This window comes from Nicotiana tabacum, chromosome 11 (assembly GCF_000715075.1).
Source record: "Nicotiana tabacum cultivar K326 chromosome 11, ASM71507v2, whole genome shotgun sequence".
Classification (NCBI taxonomy): Eukaryota; Viridiplantae; Streptophyta; class Magnoliopsida; order Solanales; family Solanaceae; genus Nicotiana; species Nicotiana tabacum.
Window position 1 is genome coordinate 132076698 of NC_134090.1, and position 7033 is coordinate 132083730.

A 7033-nucleotide genomic window follows, 5' to 3' on the forward strand; every position below is an offset into this window, starting at 1 on the left:
TATAAATTTGCTTAAGTCTTCTCTATCGATCATGAGCACTCTGACTGTCATGACTCTCTCCCGAATAATTACAATAATATACTAGACATATTCTCCCAAATTACGCTAGCTAGCCTTAAGTACAACTCACTTAGATCGCACCAAGGTTTCGTTATCCCTAATCCTACCTTTAAACCCTTCGTATTGATCCCTCATATACGTTAGGAGTGATGTTGTTAAACAACTACCTAAATATGCACTCTCTCCCAAGTAATACATACTAAATAGCAACAGTTAATTGAGGGTCCTTCAATCAATAACAATAAGCATATAGTTGAACAAATAGAGAGAATACTATAGCAAATCTATATTAACGTAACAAGAAAATCATCCTCCAATAGGTTCCATCAAAACCCTAGATTAGGAGTTTAGCTACTCATACTCATAGTAACAATATCCAAAGTATTTTGCATAATTGAATTACAAAGTAAGGATAAAAGGATGTAGAAATCGATGATTCTAACTCCCAAGTAGTGTTCCACGAGCTATTCTTGCCTCCGATTGCAAAAGTCCTTCAAAATGGCATTTTTAGGTCTATTTATATGTTTAGGACAAGACCTAAACACGTGTAGGTCAAATCCTAGTCAAGCCGGGAAACGGATTAAGTCTTCAAAACTCGAACTGGACCTCGCCCTAGGCCTGGCGTCGCCAGCCTAACGCCAGCTTCAGCCTGGTCTTTAGCTGGCCTCGCCAGGCTAAAGCCTAGTTAAGCTGGCATTTACCTGGAATCGCCAGGTCTCTCCTTTTCATTGTTTCCAAGCACACTTTTTATGTTTAAGTATCCTCTTTTGCTTTACTTTTATCTCCAATTCACCTACACATAAAATAGACTGCATTACGCGCAAATAAAATGTAATTTATCATTAAAACATGTAAAATGCAAGGCACATAATGTGCTAAACCCTGAATTATAGCCACACATCAGTAGCCCAACCCAATAATTCTTGATATTGATATCATCAAGTAATCTGAGTAACGTAGGCAACTCATTTCTTAAGTAGTATTTTAATCCTAGGCAATTCATTTCCTAAGTAGTATTTTAATCCACATTTACCTCGAATAATAAAATATTCAAATTAGTGGAAAGACTTTTAGCTTGAAGTAAAACATAGATGCCAACTTTAAACAAAAAAAATTATTGATAGTTGAGTTAGAAATTTTAATGTAACAAACTAAAGTAGTGGTTTCATATGATAACCCAAAAGGTCATCACTTGTGTTGTAAGCAAATTCAGTGTCCCGAGGCCTTAAAAAACTCTTTTTGTCTCCCCTTGATTTGAGTGCGCAGTCAGGACACGTTTCCTGAAAGCTTTTATATGAAAACTAAGAAAAATATGGAAATTAGCTTTTAAAATTGAATAAAGTTGACTTTGGTCAACATTCTTGATAAACGGACACGTGCCTGTAATCCGACGGTCTCGTAGAGTCCGTAGTAAAATTTGGGACTTGGGCGTATGCACGGAATCGAATTCCGAGGTCCCAAGCCCAAGAATTGAATTTTTAAAGAAAATTATTTTCTGGAAAAAATATAAAGGTTTTAGAAGTGAATTGATGTAATTCTTGATGTTATCGGGCCCGTATCCTGGTTCCGTAGCCCGATACAAGTTTGAAATAATAATTAAGTTGAAACTGTGAAGTTGGTTAGTAATCGGAGTCCGTTTAGTATAAACCGTACCATTATTTGAGAAATTGGGAATTTTGATGTTCTTGAGAGATTTCATGAATTTGAGGCTTAATTCATAGTTGTTGATATTATTTTGAAGATTTAATCACACGAGCGAGTCCGTATGATATTCTTAGATTAGGGTACATGTTTGGTTTGGAGCCCCGAGGGCTCGGGTGAGTTTTGGATAGGCCTCGGAGTACATTTAGACTTAGAACATGACAGTTGCAGGTTCAGAGAAAATTATAGGTCTCTGAAACCAAGCTCTGTGGTCCGCAGTAGGAGCTTCGCAACCACGGTGCGATTTATGCGGTTAGCGGTGAGCAAGGCTGAGTCCTCGCAGCCGCACTCGATATCTCACGGTCCGCGATGGAGCTCCACGTCCGCGGTGAGGGTATAAATGGGACTCTTCAGCTATTTTCAATTACCAAAACCCTGAAACATAAGAGGCAATTTTTTAAACACTCTTTCTTCCCCAAAACGCTAGTAAGTGATTTTTAACATATTTCTTTCACTTCTTAACTTCTTTTTACAAGATTTCATCCTAGGATCTAGGGTTTTCTTGGTGGAATTGGGAATTTTGGGTAAAACCTAAGAATATGGAAATTTGGGGATTTAGACCTCAAATTGAGGTCGGATTCCAAAATAAATTATATATCCGGTCTCGAGGGTGAATGGGTAATCGGGTTTTGGTCCGAATTTTGGATTTGCACCAAGCGGGCCTAGGGTCGATTTTTTACCTTTGGGGAAATCATTGGAAAACCTATTTTCATGCATTAGAATTAACTTATTTAGCATTTACCAATATTATTAAGTAAATTGTGACTAGATATAAGTAAATTGGAAGTGGAACCAAGAGGTAAAGCGGTAGTTGAGGCTTGATTGTGTTCCTGGCTTCGAGGTAAGTGTTTGGTCAAACCTTAGCTTGAGGTATTAGGAGTCGTGTCTTATTTGCTATGTGTTAATTGTTGAGTACGACGTATAGGCATGGTGACGAGTATCTATACGTTGGTGTCAAGCATGCCCGTAAGTCTTATACTATAACTAATATGACTCGGTTTCGTATTGTTCATACTTTATATGATGATTTCTATTGTTGAACAAAACTTATTGAAGTATTGTCGGTAATTTATCATTGTAGAGCGTTGTCTCAAATTGAGAAATGAGTTATGAAGAAATTATGGAAAAGAGAAGAGGTTTATAATATTGTCTCCATTGCCGGGATGTTATTATTTTTGATATTATCTCCCTTGCAGGGATGTTATTATTCATGATATTGTTTCCCTTGCCGGGATATTGTTATTATGATATTGTTCCCTTGCCGAGATTACATTGAAATATTATTGATTCCCTTGCCTAAATGGCTTTGTGATTGTTGCTTGGGTGAGGAAGAGTGTAAAGTACGAATGGTGATGCCGTGTATGATTTTTGAGAGTGTTAATGCACGAAAGGTATTGTTGTGCCAATATTGTGAGGTAAAAGCACTAAGGGTGATGTCGTGCCGATATTGTGAGGTAAAAGCACGAATGGTGATGACATGTCGCACGATGTACAATTCTGTGCCATGATATGAGTGATAATGCACAAAAGATCATTCCGTGGCATGATTATGTAAGGTAAAAGCGTGAAGGGTGATGTCATGCCGATTTTATTGATTTTAATGGTGAGGACGAGAGTAAAAGCACGAAGGGTGATGTCGTTCACTTGTCTTTTATTTCTGATTCTTATTGATAATTTAACTATGGTGTTCTTTACATTTATCTGCTATTTTTCTGTTGATACTTATTGTTCCCCGCAGCATGTTCCCCTCTCTTATCCTTAGTTGTAAATTTCTGCTTTTACTTTTCCGCTGTATATGATTTAACTGTACAGGTTTTTTTGGTAGTTTGGTCCTAGCCTCGTCACTACTTCTCCGAGGTTAGGCTAAGCACTTACCAACACATGGGGTCGATTGTGCTGATACTGCACTCTGCACTGTGTGCAGATCCTGGTGCTGCAGCTTTTGGACCGCAGTGAGGTTGTTGCCTTCAGTCCATTCAGGCGACCCAAGGTATTCCTGCAGGCGTCCGCAGGCCTTGGCGTCTCCTTCTATCTTTCCATATTGTTTCTTCTATGTATTTCTGAAACAGCTTGTATTTATCTTTTGGACCCTTATTTGTAGTATTCTTAAACAGTCTTTGAAGTTGTGACACCAGATCTGGGTAGTTTTTAGTTTATGGATTTGTATCGATATTAATATTAAACGGTTGCCTTTCATTTTCTCCGCTTATTTAATTTCACTGTTTATATGATGTTATTCACCATTGTTAAAGGATTAAAATATATGAAAAAGGTTAAGTAATTGGAATAATTGGCTTGCCTAGCTTTCACTAGTAGGTGCCATCACGACTCCCGAGGGTGGGAAGTCCGGGTCGTGACAAGTTGGTATCAGAGCTCTAGGTTGCTTAGGTCTCACAATTCACAGACAAGCTTAGTAGAGTCTGAGAGATCGGTACGGAGACGTCTGTATTTACCCCCTAGAGGCTACAGAGTTAAGAAAAACTTTTCATCTATTCTTTCCTGTCGTGCGACTTGATTTCTCAATGTTAATTGAACTTCCACTTTGTTCTTTTGCAGATGGTGAGAATATGTACCGCTTCATCCCAGTAGCAGCTCCTATGGGGGCAGAGGTCGAGGTCGTGCTAGGGACCAAGGCAGAGGCAGGGCTCAGCCCCGAGCTCGAGCAGCAGCACCAGCGGCGGAGCCTTAGGTTGAGTTTGATGACGAGGTTCCAGCCCAGGCAGTTCCAGCAGGACCAGCTCAGGTCCCAAAGGGATTCATCGCCACCCCAGTACTTCAGGATGCTCTGGTCCGTTTAGTGGGCCTTATAGAGAGTGTTCCCCAGGCAGGCTTGCTTCCTGTAGCACCAGCCATCTCTCAGGCTGTAGGAGGATCCCAGACTCCTGCTACTCGCATTCTGGAGTAGATGGCTCCCTAGTTCAGACTCTAGCAGCTCAGCCAGTTGGAGTAGTTCAGCCTGGTGTTGTGGTATAGATCGGAGAGGGCCTAGTTATGTCTGTTGATGCCTTGTGGAGGTTGGACAGGTTCACCAAGCTCTTCACTACTACTTTTGGTGGTACATCTTCTGAGGATCCCCAGGATTATTTGAACAACTGTCATGAGGTTCTTCGGAACATGGGGATAGTGGAGATCGATGGGGTCGACTTTGCCGCTTTTCGTTTGTCTGGATCCACCAAGACTTGGTGGAGACATTATTGTTTGGCTAGACCAGCTGGGTTACCAGCTTTGACTTGGGATCAGTTTTCTCAGCTATTTCTAGAGAAGTTTCTTCCTATCACTTAGAGGGAGAACTATCGGAGGCAGTTTGAGCGTCTCCAGTAGGGTTCTATGACTGTTACTCAGTACGAGACCAAATTTATTGACTTGGCCCGTCATGCTCTTCTTATACTTCCCATTGAGAGAGAGAGAGTAAGGAGGTTCATTGAAGGACTCATTCAGCCTATTCGATTGCAGATGGCTAAGGAGAGGGGGAGCGAGATTTCTTTTCAGGAGGCGGCCAATGTGGCTAGGAGAGTTGAGATGGTTCTATCTCAGGGAAGTGGTTAGGGGTCTGACAAGAGGCCTCGTCATTCGGGCAGATCCAGTGGCGCCTCATCTGGAGGTAGGGATTCTTTTGGTAGGGGCCATCCTCCCAAGCCATTTCATTCAGCATTTCAGGCTTCTCACGGTGCTCCAAGTGGTTGTGGTTCTCATATGCAGTATTCTGATCAGTTACCCTACAGTGCACTACCAGCTCCTATTAGTGCACCTCCGCTCCAAAGTTTTCAGAGTGGTTATCCAGGCCGTCAGGGTCAGAAGTCTCAGCCGTCGAGGGCTTGTTATACATGTGGTGATACAAGGCATATTGCTAGATTTTTCACTCGAGCACTGAGCAACTCTCAGCATCAGGGTTCCCGTGACATGGTTAAGGCACCGAGTATTCCACCGCCCACTCAGCCAACTAGAGGTGGAGGTAGAAGTGCTACAGGTGGAGGTCAGGCCGCTAAAGGTGGAGGCCAGCCAGTAGGAGGACGTCCCAGAGATGTCATTCAGGGTGGTTCGGCCCAGACCCAATGTTATGCTCTTCCAACCAGGCCTGAGGCTGAGGCTTTCGATATAGTTATCACCGGTACTGTTCTGGTTTGTAGTAGATATGCTTCAATTCTATTTGATCCAGGGTCTACATACTCCTATGTGTCATCTTATTTTGCACCGTATCTAGTCATGCCTAGTGATTCCTTGAGTGCTTTTGTATATGTGTCTACACCGGTGGGTTATTCTATTGTGGTAGATCGTGTCCATCATTCATGTATAGTTGTGATTGGGGGTCTTGAGACTCGAGTAGATTTCTTACTTTTGGACATGGTTGATTTTGATGTCATATTGGGGATGGACTGGTTATCACCTTAACACGCTATCTTGGACTGTCATGCCAAGACTATGACCTTAGCCTTGCCGGGTTTACCTCATTTAGAGTGGAGAGGGACTCCTATTCATTCTACCCGTATGGTTATCTCATATATGAAGGCTCGGCGTATGGTCGAGAAGGGGTGTTTGGCTTATTTGGCATATGTTCGTGATTCTAGTGCTGAGGTTCCTTCTATGGATTCTATGCCTGTAGTTTGTGAGTTTCCTGAGGTATTTCCTTCAGACCTGCCGGGTATTCCACCCGACAGGGATATTGACTTCTGCATTGATTTGGCTCAGGCAACTCAGCCCATCTCAATCCCGTCGTATCGTATGGCCCCGCCTGAGTTGAAAGAACTAAAGGAACAGTTGCAAGACTTGCTTGATAAAGGCTTCATTAGGTCTAGTGTCTCGCCTTGGGGTGTGTCGGTATTGTTTGTCAAGAAGAAGGATGGATCGATGAGGATGTGTATAGATTACCGGCAGTTGAACAAGGTTACAATCAAGAATAAGTATCCATTGCCGAGGATTGATGATTTTTTTGATCAACTTTAGGGTGTCAAGGTATTTTCCAATATTGACTTGAGATCTGGCTACCATCAGTTGAGGATTAGGGCATCTGATGTCCCTAAGACAACTTTCCGCACCTAGTACGGGCATTATGAGTTTTTGGTGATGTTATTTGGGTTGACAAATGCCCCGACAACTTTTATGGATTTGATTAACTGAGTGTTCAAGCCTTACTTGGATTTGTTCGTGATAGTCTTCATTGATGATATTTTGATCTATTCTTGCAATCGGGAGGAGCATGAGCAGCATCTGAGAGTTGTTCTTCAGACTTTGAGAGATAGTCAGTTGTATGCTAAGTTTTCAAAGTGTGAGTTCT